The following is a 24,130-nucleotide window of genomic DNA, read 5'->3' on the forward strand; positions in this document are numbered from 1 at the left end:
CATCGCCTCAAGCTCAATATATACAAGATGGAATCCAAGCTGATGGATGGTGGTGAGGAGATCTTCATCAGTAACTTTTGTGTTTGTGAGCAAGGGGTATAACCCCTCTGCCCCTCAACACTTGGTTTTAAAAAGCAAATTTTTACTGATACTCACTGCACAAATCTCCTCAGTATCTTTCTCCTCTTTCCTCCAGCTCAAAATCTGAGCACCACACAGCAAATAGAATATCTGCTCCATCAGCCTATGTGGGCTTCTGCCATGACTATGGGAACTATTTATATCTTTCCGTCCTTAAGCTCTCTTTATGTGTGAGAGCACAAATCGAAACCCCAATACTCAGGACAGCCCAGAATTCAAGGAGACTGAATGTTTTACCATAGACTGTTCTCCCACTGTAAGAAATTGCATGAAATGGCAACCTCCCTGAGATCTAATCAGCAGAGTATTGAAACAAGTAACTGGAACCACTTTGTAAAAAGCTAAAAACCAAGCAATATAGAATAAATGCCATAAAGGTTCAATTGCAGAATCATACAGAGTAGTAATAATCAGAGAACCATTCTAAGTCTTAAATGAGCAACAAAATCAGAAAAATGGTTGGACAGCATCCCTAGTAAATAGGAAAGTCTTCTGTCTCACTCCCAAAATCAAGGGGTTCTTATACATAATTCTTGCATAACAAATTGTTAAAACAGCAAACTCACGGTATGATCGAAAACATTCACCCTCTTGGCAAATCAGAATTAAAAACATCATTACATTAACACATAAGCACTATCCCATTTTAAGAAAGCATCCAGCATCTTCCATGCTATTGTCACCCAGAGATGTTCAAACAGAATATGAAACATTTTACGATGGAACATCGTACTAATGAATAGGCCGAGTCTAAGCCGTGGGACTACAGTGGAAGGGCCTTGAGGTTGCAACAAGTTAGGTACACTCGAAAGTTCATTCAATGGTTTATACTCATACCAGTGCAAAAACCATTACATCAGCTTGGCTTCCCTCTGCGGAGCTTGTGAGGAGAGAAGATGTGCATGAGACCAGGAGGGGAGGGGTATATAAGAGTGAATGACAGAAACAGCATCCATCTTGTCCAATTCAGTGTTTTCACATAAATATGGCATAACAAAATCATATTAATAAACACACTTCCATACATCACAATAAAGTTCTTTCAACTATAATCATGTTAAACCATCATTTATGTATTGCTTTCAACATAAAAATGATTTCTATTCATTATTATTGCTCAAAATATGTTTAGAACTCTTCCACAAACGTCAGCTTCGGGTGGTGCAGAATGCAGCAGCTCACCTTGATTTTGGTTTATGTTGCTCTTACTCGTTCTCTCTATTGAGCAAGCTTCAATGATTTCTTGTGCATGCAATTAAAACTTTTAAATCACTCACATTATATCTACACTCTCTTTCCTCCATCAAAAATGAACTCGTTGAGGATCATCCTACCAGGAATCTTAGATCCTAGGTCCACTGTTTGCTTATCACTTACAGACAGGGCCGGCTCTAGGGCAGCGCGAATGGTGCCATTCCAGTGGGTGCTGACTTCTGGGGGCGCCATGTTTGTAAGTATGTTATAGTTTTAAAAGCACCTGCTGCCGCATTCTGTGCATCCAGCAATTTTCATACCATACAAATTTCTAGATAACTCCGGTGATTAATGTTGTTACTGGAGTGAGATCTGAGTTTTGTTTAGTGGAAGTTTTGACTCAACCAAAAGTAGAGTAGTGTATTAATAGGCCTGATACAAAGTACTTGTACCGTGCAGATCACAAAGTGCATATAATCTAAAGAGGTCAGTGCGTTTGACAGAGAGATCCTTTGGTTCCTTGCAGGGTATAAGTTAAAATCCTAATAACTGTCATCAAAGAACTGCATGCAAACTACAAGGTCTATATTATTAGAGCGTTATGCTTTTCACCCCAGCCTTTCATTATTCTAACCTTGCAAAATAAGTTCAGTAATAAATATACATATATATATATATATAGCAATTCTTATTATTACATTATTAAATGTAACCCCGACTACGCTGTTATATTTTAAATTCTGAGTTTGTGCTTCTCCAGATCAAGCACTCTTAAACTATACTGTCTACCAGTATGGATGACATGTGGCTCCTACACCTTGTATTCCTTTGTCTTTTGTAACATTCCTATACACTGATTTACACACTTATGATTGATTGCGTCTGTGTAATGTGTGTGTGATGTAAAGTGCTCTGACGCCATACACTGGTATGAGCAGAGGTATAAACCAAATTAAATGCATCTCAGCGAGTGTGTGGTTATGGAGACGTGAAGGGCACAGTTAAAGGGTGGTAGTGAGGGAATCCGTGGCAAAGGTGGTCGTTGGAGGGGCGCCAACAAACATTGTCGCACAGGGCACCAGCGCTAAAGCCAGCCTTGCTTGCAGGTTCTGGAAATAAAAGAAAGATGGTGGTTGGTTCTCAGTACTGACCCCCAACCGTCCAGAACCTTTCCCCTCTTCCGTTCTATCTCAACTCACATCATCTTCCCTTTCAGAAATAAAAGTTTAAAGCTTGGCTGTTCCCCAGAAGATGTAACTTCTTTGCTTATTGTATTTCTTTGAGTTCTGCTAAGGGCCAAGAAATTCAAGGAGGTACTTGGAAGTTGTGTGGTATTCGTAAGTGTATCGTAAATTGAACAGGAAAGCTGAAGGAAATGTTTGCTAAGTTCATTTGGAAAGTGTTAAATGATCCTTGTTTTTTAAAGATCTTCTTGAAACACATTCTTTGCCGTGTGAGCGTAAGTCAGTCATATGCAGTTCCTGGGACAGGAGGCGGCGGCATATCCCTTGTTGCTTATGTGTTAAAAGCATGCTTCTCACTGCTGTGCTGAAGCTGTCAAGAAAATTAAAATGGCTGTCAAAAGTGCTGCCCTAAAGTAACAAGTTAAAGTGTTTTAGAAGGTTATGTCTGAAGCAAGGGAAGCGAAATATATGGCAACCTGTCAAAAACGAGGAAAACATTATTACCGTAGAGTCTAACAGAAGAGCCCTTTGCCTGCCACGCAGGCTAGAATTTTTCTAGTCTCTGATAAACAGTTGTCCAATCAGTGCCGGATTAAAACCATGGGGGCCCCTAGGCAGTCGAAATTTCGGCCCCCCCTCGCAAATTATCTCCTAATACGTTTTTAATTTTACCAACCAACAATTTTAATAAACCAATTTTATTACACAAAACTAAACATGAACAATTATTTATGTTATTAAACAAAAATTGATTTCAGAAAGCTTGATTGTAATTTTCTCTTGAGATCAAATCAATATCAAATCAATATTATTTTGATCCGTTGTTGCGGGCCCCTAAAACGAGTGGGGCCCACAGGCCGGTGCCTACTTGGTAATCCGGAACTGTGTCCCAATACAGGGCACACACTGTTTGGAACCTACTCATGGGGGATATTGTTCATTTTGAAAAAGCTGTGGCTGTCTCACCAAACTCATGTTTAAAAAATAAAAACATAATTAAAATGTATGCAATGATCTGTTCAAATGTCATTCCACTTTGCTCCATGACAGCATATAACACGGGACAACATGCCAGCCTTCTTTAGTCATTAGCTGTTTTCACTGTGAGTGATGGCATTTTGTTCTCATGTGCACATCCACCTAAAACATATGCCATGTCAGTGCCAGGGTGGGAAAACCAATATCTGTTTTCACTTCTGATTTTCTTTCGTTGTTTCATTTTTTATTTTTCGAATATGTAATTTTTCATATTTTTTTTGCAAACCACTACTTGCCACACTTAGATTTTTATATTTATCATTCATTTTAAACATCTAATGCCTATTGCAGGTGTTTGTAAAAATAATACCTAGAAAGAGATTATAGGCTTAACCAATGTTTGGCCAATGCTTGTTTACCTATGCATGTGCTTGTAAATTATATTTTGACAAAAATGTGTAAACTTATTGTCTGGGCTGGGTTCACTCTCCTGGCATCTTTGGCAAAGAATACGTTTTCAATGCAGGAATGAAGAACGTAAAAGATGCGCGCTAGGCGGGTGTATCGAAGAATATCCAAGGGCTGGCGTTAGAGTGGCACACGTCTTTCAGTGGGGCAGCCATCCTCTGGTCATGCCGACCCTTGACTGGGTATTTTTGGAGCATTAGCAGAAAGTAGACAAAAGAGAGTCGAGTGTTGTCCTCTCTCCTTTCCAGCGCCCCATCAAGAGTCCACTTCATTCACCCAAACAGGCTTAAATGAATAAATGACTGATTGACATAGTCCTTTCTTCTGTCCATGGTTATTGAGCTAGTGTCAGGACATCTTCGGGTAACCATTGCGTTTTATAAAGTAATTTAATATAACACAACATTACTTTTCATGAGTGCCTCTAGCCCGTAAAGTATCAAGAGGTGGACGGTACAGGATGAGTCTGTGGGCGGGGCCATCATTGCAAATGAATTATTTTACCTCTAACACACCCAATAAGTCCCATTACACAGGCCCCAAGGCCGAAGGTCGATGCGGCTTACATTGTGCTCCTTATAAAAACGTACTTGGTTTTATTTGTTCCTTTGCGTGCTGTCCATCATTGTGGCATTATTAAACCAAAATAACATTAAATGAATGAGTAAATCAATATGTTATGTTACAAGCCTTTGTATGAAACATTTCTACCATTTTTATGGACTTGTGTGAACTTGTACAATATGTTCAAGGTCACTGGAATTATGTGATTGTGCAACTGCGTCAATTTTCACATAATTATGGATTTGCTGCATTCTGCATTTGCAACATAATCCATCATCTGCCATAAAAACTACAGATTTCAACCCAAAAAATAGTTTTTAGTTTACACAGTTCAAAAGTTACTAAAAATGCAGCAACCCATATTGCCGTGCAGTATAAGACCCTTTGCAAAGACTGACTGGCCAGCTTTCTGTTGCTTATTGCTATATGTGGGTGTTAAACTGGTACTAATGAGGTGCAACCAATGCCCAGATAGCGTTAACAAGTTTAAAAATGACAAAATAATGATGTAATACTATCACAAAATGTGCTCCATTACATGGCATAGTTTGCCTTTTCCTGCTGCAATTTACTCAACACTGCCCCATAATTTGCCCCCCCCCCCCACCTCTCGCTGCTTAATTCCAGTGGCTCTGAATAAGGTCAACCTTTCAGCATGGTTTTGGTATGTCTGACTGATTGGAGTCATGGAGTTGTGGGATCACTGTATGAAAACAAGACTGAACTATTCAGAGTACGGGTCAGTGTTGGTTTACTATGTGTATGAGTGTGTGTGTAGTTATTCTCATGTAAACAGGAGCCAGACACAACTTGTCAGAGAATCTCCTATCTACAGGTGGTACACCCAAGCAAACTCCAAAACCAGTATGCTCTCTTGGTATTTAGTATTTTACACTATATGTTTATTTATTATACTCTATTCGTCTACAAATCATGTGTATCAACATGATTGTACTATAAACATCTCAGCAATTATTGTACACATGTGGGCAAAGATTAGATAAGCCAAAATCCTTTTTCATAGCACCTCCCTAATCAGTTAGTCTAAGGCCTACCTGAGAGATAATTAGCTGTCTAACACCACATTTGTATAATTCTGTTTGTTATAGATCAAGCCATGTAAAGACTTCCCATCTACCTTCTTTTGTCAATGAGCCTGAAGTTGGAACTCTGGGGCTCATTACGATGGCGGATGGACCGCCACCGCCAGCCATGCAGTGGCGGGCCCTCCGCCATCTGACAGCAGTTTTCCCCCCGCCAGAATATGATGGTGGGGGGGAATCCTCAGGGAGGCGTGGCAGACGCAAAGACTGACCACCACAGTTCCACAAGGCGGTCCATTTCCGCCCACCTTGCGGAACCAAAGCATAGGGCAGCATTGCGGTGGTGCCTGCGATATCCCTTTCCGCCTGTCTTTTTGCGGCGGTCATCCCACCGTGAAAAGACAGGCGGAAACGGATTCGGGGGCTTCCCTTAAACAACTGATTTGTGAGTTTTCTTAATCCCTAGACCAGTATCTTACCAGTATCTTATATTCCATCTTTCTAATACATGGTGCTGTATGGACAAGTCTACTCATGTCAGGCTTTGGTTTTGTTACAAAGGACAGTGAACAATACTTATTTTAAATGTAGTAAATACAGAGACACTTATTTCTATTTTCTCTGCCCTGCCTACCACATGGTAGTGTTTATGAAAGAATGTCATAGAATAGCAATTTTCCTTCTCTGGCCTGCCAACTCGAGTAGAAAAAAATTGAAATTGCACTTACATTTTATTAGCTGCACAATTTAAACATTACTTAATTAGGAAACGAGCAGGTTTGCTTTCCAGGCTCAGTGCTTTCACCACACACTCTAATGCATTTAGGGCACAACCAGTGTCCATGTTAAAATACATCCATTTTATTTGATGTAACATTAAAAGTAAATAAAGAAGCCATGTCTTACATGTGAGGAGTGGAGTCTACTGTTACACTGACCACGTTTAGCCAACTATACAGATTTGGTGCCATGTTATTGTGCAGGAGAATGAGATGTGGTCTAGGCCTGGACGGAGTTTGCAGCGTTCCGCAGTGTGGAACTCCACGAAGTAACCAAAAAACTCTGTCACACTACACAAGCGACAGAGTGCGTTAGGTTGTGCCTTTCTTGCTGATTTTTAGTGCTGGCTATTTGTCCCACACTGGAAAATCAGTGCAAACACACCATGCGCAGCGCAACAGGGCACTGCTTCTTACTGCCGCTTGAGTAGATATTCTGCTTGAGCATCAGCTTCCTCCACACGAACAGAAGGTTTCTCAACACAAGGCGTGGCGGCCATCCGTGACTGTCCGTGTTGAGAAATGTCGCCGGGAGGTGGTCTGGTGTAAGATTTTCCTCGCTCGCGCTTGCCAACTTAATGTTGGCGAGTGCGAGCGAGGAAAAAACTCTGCTCTGCTCGATGGAGCAGAGTTTTTCGGATTTCCGCACGCTACACAGAGCATGCAGTGGTAAAAACTCTTCAAGCTCCAAGAGCAGAGCAGAATTTCATGCCCAGGCCTACTACTATGTCCATTGCCTCTGAGATAGAAAGTAATCTGAGTCAAGACTGTGCTGGCGAGGTGGAAATGCATTGCTTTGTATACTACATGACTTTGGACCCGTGTTGTGTGCACGATAGTCTGCTTACATGTTCTATTTTATGGAAACCAGTTTGAGGTCTCCTACTCCTTTCAAAAGTGCCACTGGAAGCTGAGTGCACTCATAGACACATTGTTCTTCTGTTTTCTGCCTTTGATATCTGTGATTGGAGTGATCCCTTCCACAAAAAGGCTCTTACTCCTTGTTGGATTCCAAAGATAGAGTGGGGTCTTAAAAGCTTGTGGCATACATGCGTTTTGTACAGGGTCTCTTGAAAGGTTCATTACAATTCTTTACTTAAAAAGGTCTTGATAGCTAGAAAGAGTCATCAAAATAAATTCTTGGCACAGACCAGTCGAACACTATAATTCCCAACCATATAATTTCACGACCCCTTTTCAACCCTTCAGTTAATGTATGCCTATGCAAAATGATCCTATGGCACGGTAAATATCTGTAAGTAACCAACGGTATTTGTGTATCGTTTTTCCATAGGACATAATAATTAGTCATCTAGGGAGTCCTAATGGTTGTTCTCTACAGTGTTATTAGTGTTTGGGTAGCGGCTCCCAGTTTCCTAAAGAAACCTTTGCAGGAACCCTATAAGCATGTTTGAAAAGAGTCGTAGCATAGGCCTGTGCTACTGTTCAGAAGCATGCCCTATCCTTGCTTTCATGTCTGAAACCCAAAGGAATACAGTAGCAACAATGTCAGAAGCAGTACATATACAGAAAAAAGGTTCTGCTGGTCTCCACAATTCTCAGAGCCTAAAACCAAGCAGTGCCTGCGGAAAACTACTTCAGATGAAATCACTAACAGCTTTTTATCCTCTTCAGAAACTCTGAGAAAATGCTTCACCATAATTGTATTTAGCAAATAGTAAGTGATGTTCATGTGTTTAAGCACAGTGAAAGAAACCTATGAGCCTGCATGCATAAATCCTCCAGTAAAAATGCATAAACACAAAAATAAATAAAAATATTATCTATATTAATTGAAAAAAATGTATATAGTGACTACTACCCCTGATGAGCCGTTGAAGCAGTTTCGGTGAGTAGCATGCTACTCCGGAATCCAAAGGTGGAATAGTGGTGGATTATTAGAGGGAAATATAAATTGTTATTGGGAGTGGTAAGAGTGGTCAACATGTGAGTCTGTTAGTTGGATTATTAGGAAAGAGGGTGTATAGAGGAGGGAAGAGTTTATAAAGGATTATTTGGGTGTTCATAGTAGTAAAAGAGGTTTAGGATGTGTCAGAAGGCCTGTTAGTGGGATGAATAGAATCAAGGATGTCTCTCTCTCTCTCTGTATATATATTACCTACTGGCGGTCGCCAGTAGGTAGTTATAGTTAGGACCACGTTTCCATAGGAAAACCTCAACATTCTATTTTGAATAACTTTGGCGCCGGTCGACGAATCCTCGCGAATTTCTCAAAATAGGTGGGGCGCTACGCTCCGCTCCTACCCTGAAAGTCTCGGGGGGATCCGTCAAGCGGGGGCTGAGATAAAAGGGGGGTCCCAAAACGCGTTTTTCCCATGCATTTTTCCATAGGACCTTTAGAACGAGCTACAGCCCGAACGGCTGAACAGAATTACTCAAAATTTGGCAGAGAGGTAGTCCCTAGGTCAAGGAAGTGCCTTTTGTAGGTTTGGTGTAAATCTGTTCAGTAGATTCTGAGAAAATAGCCTTTAAATCAATATATATATCTGAGCCCGCTTACGGTACGCTTACCGTACGCTTACGGTAAGCGTACGGTGGCGTGCGCGAGCGCGATTCTGATTGGCTCTTAGATCTTAGTAAACATTCGAATCGGCCGAAACCAGGAAGCGGCGGCCGCCATTTTCTGTGTTTCACTCTGAAAAAAAAAGAGTGAAAACAAGAAAAGGGGGCAATGAGGAGAGTTACAGACCCCCTTACATTTGTGAGGGGGTCAAAGAAGGACTGTAAAGTACAAAACAAACATTTATTGATTTTTAAAAAAAATCACGGGGTACGCGTACGGTAAGCTTACGGTAAGCGTACGGAAGAAACATGGCGTGCGCGAAGGAGATTCTGATTGGCCCATAGATCTTAGTAAACATTCGAATCGGCCGAAACCAGGAAGCGGCGGCCGCCATTTTGTGTGTTTCACTCAGAAAAAAAACAGAGAAAACAAGGAAAGGGGGCAATGAGGAGAGTTACAGACCCCCTAACATTTGTAAGGGGGTCAAAGAAGGACAGAAAAGTACAAAAAAACATTTATTGATTTTAAAAAAAATCACGGGGTACGCATACCGTAAGCTTACGGTAAGCGTACGGTAAAAAAAATAAAAAAAAATAAATGAAAAGCAGATTTAAGAGTTTGCTCATCATATGTCCTCCATGTGCGCACGGTGCGCGAAGCGCATCGTGCGTTCATGGCCCATCTAGCGTAATGTGGGCACGCGGTGCGCGAAGCGCACCGCGTGCTCACTGTGCGCGCACGGTGCGCGAAGCGCACCGTGCGCGCATGGAACGAACTGCGTTAAGTGGGCGCGCACGCCACAAATGGCGTAAAGTAACTTAGCATTTAAAAAACCGTACAAATTCACTGAAAAAACCATAGGTTTCACACATGTTATAGTTAGCTGGACATTTTACTGATAAAAAACCAATGAAATTCCCCCGTTATAGTTACTGTAGGCAACTATAACTCACGCGACCGTAATCCTCTGCTGATGACATATGTGTCTTTATGAAAAAAAAATATTTGTAATATATGTATAGCTAAAATTTAATGGAAGAAGACATGGGCAAATAAGTGTCTAAATACAGTATTAGCATCAGCAGAGGATTGCGGTCGCGTGAGTTATAGTTGCCTACAGTAACTATAACGGGGGAATTTCATTGGTTTTTTATCAGTAAAATGTCCAGCTAACTATAACATGTGTGAAACCTATGGTTTTTTCAGTGAATATATATATATACTGAAGAAAACAAAGGTTACAGAGACGTTATAGTTAGGCTCAAGTTTCACTTGTTCAAAACCAGTGAAATTAAGCTGTTATAGTTAGCTGATCTACAAAGTGTAAAACATATATATAGACGCACTTAGAGTATCTTTACCAGTAGAGCTTTATTAGTGAACTTTTCAAATTCTTATTTTTGTAGTGAGTTTCCAGAAAACTTGTCTTCAAAGACTATTTTCTGTTTTTGCGGTGGCACTGAGCATTGCAAGGAGAGTGTGGATTGTTGGCCACAGCTATGCCTATTGGGCTAAACAGGCTGCAAAAAACAAAGGTATTGACCGGGGCTCGTGTTTGTAGATTAGTTGGTTTAGCCAGAGAGGATACCTACTTCATTGCACACAGTTGTAGGTACTGGCCACCTTTCACACTACTGTTGATTAAGATGCAAAGTGCAACCTTGGTGGCCACTCGGTTTGAGCATCACCCTGTTCTCTGGGCTCACCCTCTTGCTGTGGTCTAGGCACAGCCAATCATTGTCACAGCCTCCGCAGATGATTAGCTTAAATTAACCCTCCTCGGGTCGGATGAATGAGTGACATTCAGTTAAGTAGCTGTAATTTTGATTATTAGGCACCAAATGGCAATTCAACATCTTATAATTCCTATATGTTTCATCTTAATGTTTAAAGTACACACATTCACTGAAGAGATCCCAGGAGATGGGCGTTCCTCTTTTTTCTTAACTCGAATTGGCCTTTTCCCCTCTAACATCCACCCCTTCCCGAATCCCTCAGTGCAGCTCCTACTGCAGGATCTTTTGTGAGGACAGGTCGAAGGCTCATTCTTTCTGTCACTGTAGGACTGCGGCTAAATTAGGGATGGATTTCAGAACTGAAAGTTTTCTTACTCAATATCATTCTAAAAGTGCATCTCGAATATGACCCGCCATAGAGGAAGATGAAACTGAAAAAAAGATAAAAGAATGCCACTGTAGGGCACCAAAGCGTCTAAAAAAAGGTTAATTTAGGGTATATCAACTGTAAAATAAAACAGGGTGGATGCTCCACCCAAAAGTGCGGTCGAAAAATAGGAAAACTATTTTCTGGATCTTTGTGCTCCCTGCCCCACTTTCCACCATCAGGGCACTCCTCGTACAGATACATGCACACACGCGATCCCTTCATTTCTACAGACTTGTTGCCCATTAATTAAAGTTACATGCAAATTCATTAGCGAGCATTTCAAGTGGCAGAAGCGACAAATTAGAAGCACAACTTATCTTTCTTTCCCAGCTGGATAAAAAGTGGATGGGGGAAGATAAGGCGTAATTAAGATTTTTCATTAATTGCTGTCATTATGAGGGCTTTGCTGCTTTTCCTGTCATCGCCTGCTATATATGGTGGCTGAACGCTGGCGGATATTTCTATAAAGAATCTTCAAGATGATTCTGTCTATAGAGAGGACACCTTTCTGTGGCACCAGCACGTGGAAAGAGCTATGAGGTACGGCATCAAGGCACTGATACCACACTCGGCAGAACAAGCAAAACGTGGGGTGATATATCTTGGAGAGTATTCATTTAAACAGTTGACCGCAGGTTAGTATTTTAGGGGTAAAAGCTAATCGCAGTCTTCCTCCAATTGTGATTTCCCACATTATTGCTCGTAGAATGTGTTTCTGAGGATCTTATTAGCCCCCCCACAGACATGTCGAGCCCTAACTCCTCCCCCACTGTCACCACAGCCAGACTGAGAACGCAAACCATCACTGGCAATTAAGTTGGACCGGCCGCGGCAGGCAGGGCCTGACTGGGAACCAAAACCGGCCCTGGAAAAGTGCTCTGCTGGCCCCCCGTGGGTTGGGGGTGCTGCCGAGCAGTGTTCAAGGGCCAGTTTCGGCCGATTTCGTTACAGCGGCTGATATTGCCGCTATGCTGCAAAAACGGCTCTATAACAAAATCGGCCCCCCAGGATCCCAAAACCGGCCCCAGTCCTGGCGGCCCACCGGGGAAATGCCCGGTGCCCGCTGCGGCCTGTCTGGCCCTGCCGGCGGGGTGGATTTGGGAGGGGGTGCTGTTGGGAAACACTGCTGCTGCTTTTGTTATAGGGGGCTGATATTGCAGCACTTTTGCCAAACAAGGCCCCCAGTAACAAAAGAGGCCCCCACCCTTCCGGCCCACTGGGAAAGCGCCCAGTGCCCCCTACAGCCAGTCCGGTCCTGACTGTCACAGAATGACGTTGAAGCAGGAGCTGTGCACAATAACGAGTACAGCTCCATCTGAAACTGTGTCAGCTGGTGCCGCTAGAGGGAGACAGGCCTTCACTGGCAGCTAGAAGATGTGTAATGCACCCCGCTGCCTCCGTGCTGACTCCTCCACCCACTGCAGTGGCTGTCACATCTCTTCTGACCACACTAGCCAACGAGCAAGGTTCCTTCTCTAGTGTCAATCAGTGACTACTGATGCTTTATTGTTTATTGTATATATTGGAGTCTGGACCATTCACATGTTTCACTGGTGAAGTAACCTGAGTGATTGTCGTAGTATTCCTTTAAAAAATCTATTGACTCTTAAGTATCACGTGCATTTTACTGCTTAAATCAGGCTGCTCGGGTTGAATATCTTATTTCCATTCTCTATTGCAGTCCTTGGGTCATGTCATGCAAAACGGATCCATTTTTCCAGAGAACAAAGTTTATCTTTCTCCCAAATCAAAATCCTGAAAGAATGGATTATTGTTGAGCTAGGACAACTCGTATTTGTGCACTTTTTAAAAATATATATATTATCTGCTTTCTGGAAGGCACACTGAATAAGAAACAGCTCATCTTTGTCTGGCTGCAGCTCATCCCATTCTTAATGACGGACTCCACAGCCAGATCAATTCCTCTGAATAGTGGATGACACGCGTTGTAATCAGTTTAACGAGTGACTAACTGTGGTGAATTATCAACCTCATTCTGCTGATCAAAGCACAGCAAAAGAAGGTGCAGGACACTCTTCATTATGTTTAATGCAGGCACATTTCTTCTCTCTGGTAGGACGGGCAAAGGGAGCGAGGACAGCTGAACCGCAGAAGTTTCCCGAGAAGTGGTTTCTGTGACCTCATGAGTTGCACATGCTTAGGATGAAAAGGTAAGGGGTACCTCTTAATCTTAGCAGTCTTGTATGGGGACGAAAACGGTCTAATATTATTTCAGATTCAAAGACAATTTGTGGCCCCTCGTGATACCTAAGTCATTTACTCTGGTATAGCCGCACCGGCCCATGAATCTTCATTGAGAGCCCAGCTGGCGTGTTTCCTGTAAAAGAAGCCTTCTCTGTGCTTTTTAACCTAATCTAGCACTGCTCCTCTTTTAAGTATATTATGCAGGCCATTGATGTTCTGTGCTATTGCTTTAAGGTCAGATTGTGATCCCATACCTATGACAATACCCGCTTTGTGTGAGGTTTCTTGCAATGCCTATCAAGGTCGCTATGTGCTGAAATTAACAACCAAACATTCCCAACTTCCAACTCTCCCCAACCCATACTTCCCAATTTGAAACGTCTGTCACCCTTAAAAATCAACATGAAGATTTCAACTCAGCTGAGGGGTCCCCAAGGTTGCTTACTTCAGTGGTAATACCATTAAACCAGTTATATAAAGCAAATGCTGCTGGCTGCAAGCCTGGTCATCCAGCAAACCTACGTACTTTTATAGAGATACTGCTAGTTTGTTGCAGCCAAACAGACACTGTTCTCTGCGATCGATCTTCGGTCGCTGTCGTCACTGGACCCTGTTTTGGAGGCAGCAGCCTCCCTGCTCTGTCCTGCATCATTTTGAACCCAGCCGCCATCTACATCTGCCACTTGGTTGTTTTCCCTTCTGCGTATGAGGCTGCCCTCCTCATTAGGCCTTCCCCAGGAACCAGTGGTCCCCTGATTATCTCTGGGTGAGTGTTCGCTCCTCCACCCACTTTGAGATGTTTCAGAGAAAGGTGACTTTCCTTCAGTGGCGCCTCCTTCGCTAACGCAGAGGAGCGTCGCCCCACTGCTTTTAAACAGTGTCACTAAAGGAAAAATTAAATGATAGTAACTCTAAGTTATTATCAGTTCATTTTTTTTCCTTGTTGCAGCAGCTTTGGGTGTGGGACGGGACAGGGCGGGGCTGCCCTGCTGACAGAGCAGGGAAGTGGAGGAGTGGTTTGCACTCCCTTAAGTGTGCATGAATGTTTGGCCGTCCCTCTTGGGTCGGCCACACATTCATGCGAGAACATACCCAACCTCCCATTCTCTTGCTGAGCACCACTCAACAACGCTCAGACCAATCACAACGCTCAATTGTAGCATTGTGATTGGCTATCGGGTGGCTGGGAGCCAGGTGCTTCCTACTTCCTGCCCTGGAAGTGGGAAAGAGGACCAAGAGGAGACAACAGCGTGCGGCAGCAGCAGACAGGTAAGTGTATATATAGTTTTTTTTATTTGACTCCCTCCCCCTGCGACCCGCCACCCACCCCACAGACTTTAAATACCATATGCTTTTCTTGGTGCAGTACCTTAAGTTTATCTGAGTCTAGTAGCATATATTGAAATTCCATTGCTCTCAGTTTTTGTTTGACTTCATAAAAGGACTCAAATTGTTGTTGCACTTCAGTGGTATAGTCAAGAAAGACTATTTTTTTAATAGTGGGTGGGTGGAGGGGGTAAAACGGGGGAAGATACACTGGGCAAGCTGCCTCTCCGCTGCTCCCAACAGGGGACCACTGAGTCGGACATGCTCCTGCACTCTATGGTCTCTGTTCTGCCCTCTGCAGCTTAGGACGACTGCTGCACCAACCGTGGCAGGTGTCGTACCTCCAGCAGGAGGGTTGGGGAGAATGGAGAAAGACTCCTCAATCCCTCTAGCGCCTTTGCCGGGCCTGTTTTCACATGTTGGAGCATCCAGGCCCACCAATCCAGCCTGTGCCTCCATCAGCACCAGTCCTGGGTACGCTCCTCACAGGCCCAGGTGGCCTCAGAGACAGACCACGGCAGAATTAGGGCATAACATACCCTGGTGGTGACGTGCTCCCTTTAAAGCCAACGGAGTAGCTCTGGGAGTGCAGGATTGCTAAGCATTAGTGTGGCCAGGCTGAGGGCTGTTTTAACTGCTAACCCAAGAGCCAACCTAAACTCATTTGTATCTCACTAAGACATTGGCAAGCCATGAAACATTTGGTCTCAGGGCAGAAGCGGCCCGTGCAGGTAAGAGCGGTTGGGCGGTGGGGCCGGGTTGGGGGGGTATTCGACAGACAAGCACAAGAGAAAATTAAATAAATAATGAATTTTGCCTTGTCGTTGTCTGTTGAAATCCACACCCACCCGGTCCCACCGCCCCACTGCTCTTACCTGCATGGGTCACGGCTATTGCAGGGAACTCGAGTCACACATGTAACAACCACCTGAAACGAAGATGGCAGGTGTCTCTGTTTGGCTGCAAGTGCTTCCTTTGTTGTTCGTTCTAATATTGAACATTAAAGGGGAGCCCACTCATAATTCAGGGATCCCCACTAACTGGCCCTGGTGAAGCATGGTGCTTTGCCTCCAGGAAAAAAAACCTTAACATTTAGGTTTATTAACACGGGTTGAGCTTCATGTTGAATCCTTGATTTCTTTCCATAATCTATTAATGACATTCTAATCTATCATCATCACTTTTCACAATGATCAAAGCAGCAGGTAAACTCTCTGTAAATCCTTTGTACTCCATTTCCTGTTTAATCAGCAATCGGATCATTCATCAACATATGGAGGCATCTCGCAGAGGCTGGAAGGTACATGCACGTACGTCAGCATCACTGATAGTTGTTTTCTCAATGATATGCCTCAAGGGATGGTTTGTAGGCCTATCAACTACTGCTAATGGTCCTGTTCATCCTACACCTTAAACTCGACCAAGGGAATCTGGACTGCTGCTGCTCTCTCTATGCTTGCTCTCTAACAAATGTATTCGCAGGATTGGGTGATCCAGGGCTTAAACTGCCAGATTCATTATGGAAGCCATTTAATGAAGCCAGTCTCGGGAAACCTCTTATACTAATGGTCAAGGCTGTTCCAAGCATGCCATAGGTGCCCTCGGGATGCCGTGAACGTTTTCTGGCCTGTCGGACGTTCGGACATGCCAAAGGATGGTCTCTTAGCTCTCCTCAGGGCTCAGGGAAAGGGTTACTGTAAAAACTGTGGCTCGGGCGAGTAAACTACATAATGAGTTCTCAAAGGCCTTTATAGCTTGTCAGAAATGAATAGAAACGTGGCATTTCGAAGAAGATCTTATTAATAACCATAGACATTAATCCAAGATGTATGTTCCAGTGGCTTCTCAATAACTTTCCCAATACATCATGGTAGCTTTAGATTTCCTGTTTCTGAGTGTCATATCCTCTTTTTGGGTGTGTAGGGCCACTAAGAGAAAAAATTCTTTGCGTTGCCATGAAATTGAAGTCTTGTCGCTTTGTCTGATTTAACTTCAGTTTCCGTGCACTTCAGTTTTGCAGCCAGACTACAGTGCTGGCTGGATACTTGAGACTGTGCCCTTAAGTGGCAGCTGACATCACTGAGGAGGTTTTTTGCCAGTGGTTTTTCCTCCTGAAGATTGCGGCTTTCGCAATATATACCTTTCTCCTTCCATTTTATCCAGAGAAGGAACAAGGAAGCTACTGGGAGTGTCGTGCATATCTAGGAGTCACAACGTCATTGACAAAGGCTAGAATACAGTCTAAATTATCTATGTTGGGCCATAAAAGAAATTGTGGTTATACTTCAAACTACTCGAATAAACGATGTTAGCGATATCTACCTTGCAGAGAGCTGTAGTCCACATCTGCTTGTAAACTGACGTCATCAGGCTTTGACCTACATAAGTGTAGGGAAAACAATGACAGTAAATGAGTCTAATGGCTGGAATGTCCTGCTTCAGGGACTTAGGGATAAATACAATTGCTGAAATTATGTTAAAAGCATAAAGCTTTGCTCTTTTACGTCACCGTTATTAGAGTCATTGTTTCCTTTACCCTGCGTCCTATATCTTAGTTGATCACGCTTGTTTATAAGCACATAGGTGCCTTAGAGTTTCAGTGCTTTGTAAGCCAGAAGAACAATAACTTAAATCCTCCCTGCATACTTTGGGTACTGATTGGCATTCAGTCTGTTCCTTTGCTTTAGGCTTAGCTAGTCCCTTTTGTATACAAGAAATTCTTTAACCAATTGTCCCTATACTGTGCAGCATGAAGCGGTGCATATTGACACATTTAGGTAGCTTTTTTCTCTGTCGCAAACGGCACAATTTGCAGAATTGGGCCGTTTGCAACTAGTAAAAAACATGCCTTCCTGTATGTAACAAACCCAATTATGCGATTCGGTAACCTATTGCTGAATTGCAAAATATGTTAGCAATTTGGTATTAAGAAGGGGTGTGTTAAAGGCATCCCTTCCTAATAGCAGCTTGCAATAGTATGTATCAATGTTTTGTGATTGAAGTGTGGTCGCAAAACAGATGCTTTTACCACCAAATTCAATTTGCTGATAACCCATTCGCAAATAGGAAGGGGTCCCCAATGGACCCATCCCCTTTGTGAATGTATGAAAAAACCTTTTCCACTGCCTACTCTTAATTAAAAGAAAACATTTAATTTCTCTTTTTGAAATGCATCCCGTTTTCCTTTAAGGAAGACGGGCTGCGTTTCCCCCCAAAAAATCGGTTGCTTTATTTAAAAGCAAACACAAACATGGTGATCTGCTGTCCCAAACAAGCCACCATCCCTGTGTTTTTAGCGATTCCCAATTGGTCGCAAGTGCGACCTAGCTCATGAATATCAATGAGGTCGGTCAATTGCGACCCACTGGGAATTGCAAACAATGTAAAACCCACTGTTGTACATAGCTGTTTGCGATTCCCTAATGGTGAATCATAAAAATTCGCTATCAGGAAATCGCAAATGGAAATGTTAGTACATGTGGCCCTTAGTTCCTTGAGGCCTGTGCTGGGAGGATATGTTTCATACCACATTTTGTCTTGTAATCTGTCTTCAAAGATTACCTGGGTGTGCATTCTTTTACACTTCAAATGCTGCTACTATCCAGGCAGTGGCCGTGAAAAGAACCAGGGAAACTCACAATCTTCAGGGCAACGTTCAAATAGTGTTTTACCACAGGGTGTTCAATCCTACCCTCTTTATTTAGTTCACATGTTGTTATGCGTGGGTCCTATTGGGTGTATACAAGTCTCATGTCTTTACAGTTGCTTACAAGTCTGTTGCTAATGAGCTGTCTACTTAAAACAATAAATTCACCAGAGTACAATCATGCATTTTAAATAATATTATAGGACGTGTTTTTTTCTTTCAGCATTAATATGACCCACTTTTGGACTGTTTTCTTTGCTCTTGTGTAGTGCTTTACAAAACTGCAAAGAATACCAGCTATTTGGTACAATCTGGCAATATGTGACAGGGCGACCCTTCTGTACTAGACTATGTGGACTTAGAAGAGAAGTACCAACTCCGAGTTATGGATAGGAAGGGAGTATGATCTATCCATATTTAAAGATCTGAAATGCCTATACCTATTTTAGGTGCACCGGCTGGTCTCCTATTGTACTTTCTCCTTGATACAATACACATTTCAGGAAACTCAGCAAACATCTTGCAGAAACATAAGTTGCACTGCCAAGTGCACATTGGAGTCAAGAAATTCTCCTGTAGCTTGACTGGTCCCCTTTGTTACAGGAAACATGATCAAACTAAAATCAGACTATGCTGTGTGGCAGGCCGAGGGGTTTATGCCTTGGTTCTATTGACTAATCTTAGAATTTGTGAGGGGCTGGAGATGCGTAATTGAGATGGGCAAGATTTCTGGAGGCACAGCTGCTCAGGTTTGGTGAATAGTTGTTACTGCCCAAAACTAGTTTGTAGTACACAGTCACTGTGTAAATACACAGTAGACACACAGTACCCCATACCTGACAGAGTTCCAATATGCCACAGTTGGCTAACATCAGATTCCCAATGGCACACTCCACCCCACAATACCCTCTAAACAACAAGTTTCCAAATGCTTTGCTTTTCTTAAACAGAAGAGACGAGATAAATTCCTGACACCCAAATGCCCACAACTTGACGCATCTTGAATCCATAGCTCCATGCGTACAACATCGCATACTGGTTACATGCAGCGGTGTCTGCCTAGAAAGCATTCTGCACTGGCTTGGCAATGGATAACTGACCACCCAACTCAATGAGGTGAGGCCAGATTCAGTCACTACACCAGTTTATACATATAACACACTACAAATATCTTTATCCGGATCTAACTCATTTAAATTTCACATTAATTGACATGCCAATTAGTAACCTAGACATTCAACAGATCTCTCCTAGTGAAAGACAACTGTGCAAATTCAACCAACCATACACAGTTCATGGAAACCCAGACTGTATTGAAAAATATATTTAGATCAATGCATTACTTTGGTGCCTTCGTGTTGAAGGCGCTATGCATATGTATTTATCTTAACATAACATTTGGGCAGCGTAAACAGTTGTGGTGGGGTTTAAATGACCCTGTGACATTACAAAAAGAGGAAACAAGTCAAAGATGCTGAGATTTCAAAGTTAGTCACTTAGTTATTGAACCATGGAATCAAATATACTCACCTCAAAGAGGTGTGGTACCAGCATCTAGAAACACACGGCCTACTGAGTGGGCTGGGAGAACCTGGATGTGCACTTGTGAGTATCTGCACGTGTCTTTTAAATAGGAACCACAGCACTGTGTGAGTTACACTTCCTGGAATCTGATATTAGTGATCAGTGAACTTATTTACTTTTATGCTGCATATTGTCCTGTATCTTCTTTTTGCGTCTTTGCAATAAAAGTGTAATACAGGTGTGACAAGTGAAATGGAAAAAGAAGAGGAGGTTGTACATAAACGTCCAAATTCAGGGGCCTTCGAGCCACTGTCCTGTGTGATAGTGCAGAATTCAGAGAGGGTTAACTCCAGCATCATGGCGCTGAAGGGTCCTGTAAATCGCTGTCCTACAGCCCCAAGCTACGTTGTGTTGTTTTAGCACAAATAGACCTCTTTAGTTTCCCAGTCACGGAAATTACCGGAACAAAGTAATTACTAGTATTTATCGGGTAGTAAATGGCTGGGAAACTTTATTCCAGACTGAAGCTGTTCTCCTTTTAGAACTTAAGTTTATCTTCACCACATGTGACGGTGGTCTCACTGTGTCTGTCTGCGCAGTCCGGACAAACACTGGCCCGCAAAGTTAAGCCAAACAAATACCTGTTTTGTCTGCCATATTCTTAAGCCCGTGTTTGAGGTGATCTGGCTTCTGTTGTGTTCTGTAAACTTCTTTATTTGGTAAATGATATCATTTGATGTTATCTGGAACATTTTTGACAAGCAGAATGAAGAACAATGTTTTCTCTAAGGTCCCTAAATGGATTTTTTGTGCACAGTCAACAGGCGGTTCAACTGCCTGCAGTCCAATCAGCAGTATGGCGGTTCTTCGTGTGCTGAGGTGTTGTGTGCCTTTGCAATTCATGTAGTTCTTCAGAAACTTGTAACGTTAAAAGTTGAAAACGTGTCGAATGAGCAAAATGCTTTAATCTCCAAATATAAAGTGGAAACACATGTGATGATCTTGCCAGTGATCTCCATATGTGTCACAAGGCAGTGTTATATGTGACATGATAATACTATTTTTGTTATTTCTATAGCATAAGAGAAGAGTTGATGTGCAAACCAGGCCACACTTTTAAATGTAGTGAAATGAATGAATTCACAGCCGAATTAATCAATGAGTGATTACATTTAGGCATGGTTAAATCAATGAAAAGGGGATCTGAGAGGTGGGGGTTCCATGTTTTTTCTGGAAGCCGAATGGTTGACCTCAGTGAAAGGCATCAGATTATGTTTTCCACATCTCTGGTCCTTGGATTATGTAGTGTTGGTCGAGCTAAAGGGATTCTGAGTGTAGGGATTAGGCTTTATTTCACATAATGCAGGGGTCATTCAGGGATATTAGGGTGAATTTCTGTAGGACATATTTTGGGGATGTTGTACGAATGCATTCGAGGGATTGGGCCTTGAGTGTTATTAGGGTGCAAACGGAGAGCCAGTAAAATGAAATCAGGGGCATTCAATCACAATGCATCATTACAGCTAGAAGTTTGGATTGGGTGCTCAGCAGTCCAGGGATAATAGAGGTGTGGTGTTGTGGAAGGCAGTGTTAGAGTGAATTAATAATCCAGGAGGTATTCTCAGGGGTAAAAAGTAGGTTATGAAACTCTAGGCGGGAGTAATGATAGGATGTCCTGAACTCAGAATTCATCTGAGGGTCAAGGCTGGCTTTGAATCAAGGGTGACTCTTAGGCTCTGTGATCTTGGAGCAGGGTGTGATTAGCTGATCTGATTTAAGAATGTATTTATTTGGTAGCCAGTAACACATTTTGTGGAAAATAGTGTATTTTTATTTGGAGCCAGCGTGTTCCTGGAAGTTTATGATCTTCCATAATTCAATTGCTCTAATCTCCAATTCACCAGCAGTAGTCCAGCAGTAGTCCCAGCAGCCTCATCCAAACTCCCCTTGATGCTCAAGCATCCAACCAGAGTCATGTTTATCACCGGTACAGCCCCGCTCTACTCTTAGCTTTTTATCACACTCAAACCTCCAGGTTAATCCAGTTATCACTTACAAACAGCCTCATGAATACCCACTTATTACAAAAGCATGCTCTGGACACTCACAACCTACTGACCACAATCAACCATCAGGTTGTAGGCTAATGTAGGGCAATGGAATAATAGTTCATAGTTAACTTAACCTCCGTCTTCTATAACTTCATATCTGAAGAAGGCAAGGTCTTTCACTGAAATAAAGAGCCAGTGGATGGATGGGTAGGTGCCGCTCATACCCCTGACCTAACCGGCATAGAACTTCCAAACGAGCACTTCCACTCCTTCAAGTCCATAACCACACTGCTAACTCAAACAGTTGGTTGTTATTTTGTGTCACTCTTCATCTGACACATTTCTAGGAGGGACTCCACTCTTACTGACCAGAAGGAATCTGGTTAGGATGATTTTAGCCACCGTGCTGACAATCCAGAACCCTAAACACCACCAGACTTCCTTTTTTCATATGCAAGTCATAGGTTTCAACATGGCAGCCTTTGGCCGATGAACACAGCGAGCCACAGAAAGCTGTAGATTGTGCACATATCGTTGCTCCCATCAACCTGTCAGTGATTCCGCAGGGATGCTCTATCACCTTTATTTCCCTCAGCCTTTCAAATGTTTGTTCTACCATCCACTCCCCCTTTTATCAGCAGAGCTTCACAACGTATGGCAGTCAGGAACTACAGAATAGTAAGCTCTAACGAGATCAAGGCATTCCGCATTATGATCAACTCACCCTTTCATGAATGCCTCTCACCCGAGCCTTGGCAGAATATCTCCACCATCATATTTCATCTACATTGTACACGCTTGACCTATTTAGAACCAGAATAACAAGGACAGACATCACATGTAAATGAATGGTGCACTCGTGAACACTGAGTTGAATTATATCACCTGTAATCGTAAACAACAGTGTCGGCTATCAGGGATAGATGAGGGCAAGGCCCACTGCAGAGGGCTTAGGAGATGCAGCAAAGCTGTCAATACAGTCAGCTAAGTCCTAGCTTGTCAAATGCATCTGAATCGCCTTAACCTGAAGTGATTGTTAAGATCAGGTGTTGGCCAATCTGGAGGCTGTGAAAATCATTTCATATGTCACCAAGCAGCACTTCAAAGTTCTTTTATTGTTTTTCAGATCCAAAATCACAAACATCTAGGACACAATTTCTAAAAACCTCTATCCTACTATCCTAGCCTGCCATTATTCCATCTGCTCTTCCATCCACCTTCATCACCTTCCAACCAATGACCACATAGGGATTTTCTAATCTGGCCCAAAAGACATCAAAACTGCCTGTAGAAGTTGTACCGCTGGTGTGTGTATGAGGCCACTGCTTCCTTCATTCCAGGAAGACCTGAATTAATTTATTAAGGCCTCCCCTTGTAAAGGCCATTGTGCACAGTAATCAGCCTCGTCTCTGCAATACACACAGGTATCTTCTTTAGTTACAAATATACAAGCACACAGTACCATACCAGGAGCATGGCTCTTCCATACTCAGCCCCCTCATCTTAACTTGCATAACTATCAAATCAACACTCCAAGTGACTCAGTACAATCCCACACAGCATCATGCTCAGAGTGGAGCAGGAACACATAGAACACATGATAAGCAAGACACAACACATCTTCCTACTTTGGAAACTACCAACAAGTGACAAGACCCTGGGTAGCGTAGGATTGCACAAACAAGTTGGCAACAGTATGGACCAAATGTGAACTCCTGAAACATACTAGAAAGCAAGAAACGACAGGGAGATTCTGAGCCATTTCATAACATGTATTAAGCAAACTCCACGCAGGACCTTAACAAATCACTAAACAATCACCAAACCAGGCACCCAGCCAACCAATACATGAAACCCAGAAATGGTTGACTTTCAATCCTTACTCAGCCCATAACAGGGCATCTCGTAAATATCAAAACGGGTGCCTTTTACCCCTCACTCTAGCAATACATAATCGATGTATTTCAACCTTCAGTCATTCCAGAACAGGGCACCACATAAATAACATAACGGATTTCTTTCAGACTTCTCTTAAGCAATTCTCCATGGGTATGTCTCAACTCACACTTATTCCACTGATCATCACTCTAGCAATACACAGCGGGTATTTTTCGACCCTTATTCATCCTGCAACATAGCTTTTCATGAATAACAAAAGATTTTTTTTTCAACCCTTAATGTAACAATACATATTTCTAACTGTAAATTATATTCATATAATGCTGATGAGATGTTGAAGCACTTTGCGGCAAGTAGTACACTACTCCGGAATCCAACATAAGAGGTAAATAGGCAGTAGTTTAGTAATCTGTGTTTCCTTTTTCTTGTAGAATTTCT

The 24,130-nt window shown here is 42.6% G+C and overlaps 1 protein-coding gene across 3 annotated transcripts in view; it reads left to right on the forward strand.

Annotated features, from left to right (window-relative positions):
- RASSF8 (Ras association domain family member 8) overlaps window positions 1–24,130 on the forward strand; it is a 286,157-nt gene that overhangs the window by 113,283 nt on the left and 148,744 nt on the right. For all 3 annotated transcript variants that reach the window (XM_085652777.1, XM_085652776.1, XM_085652778.1), the window contains exon 2: window positions 13,119–13,212. The gene's annotated coding sequence lies outside the window, so the exon portion shown is untranslated. The remainder of the gene's footprint in view (window positions 1–13,118; window positions 13,213–24,130) is intronic.

The sequence above is a fragment of the Triturus cristatus genome, chromosome 4_1, assembly GCF_964204655.1.
Source record: "Triturus cristatus chromosome 4_1, aTriCri1.1, whole genome shotgun sequence".
In the NCBI taxonomy this organism is placed as follows: Eukaryota; Metazoa; Chordata; class Amphibia; order Caudata; family Salamandridae; genus Triturus; species Triturus cristatus.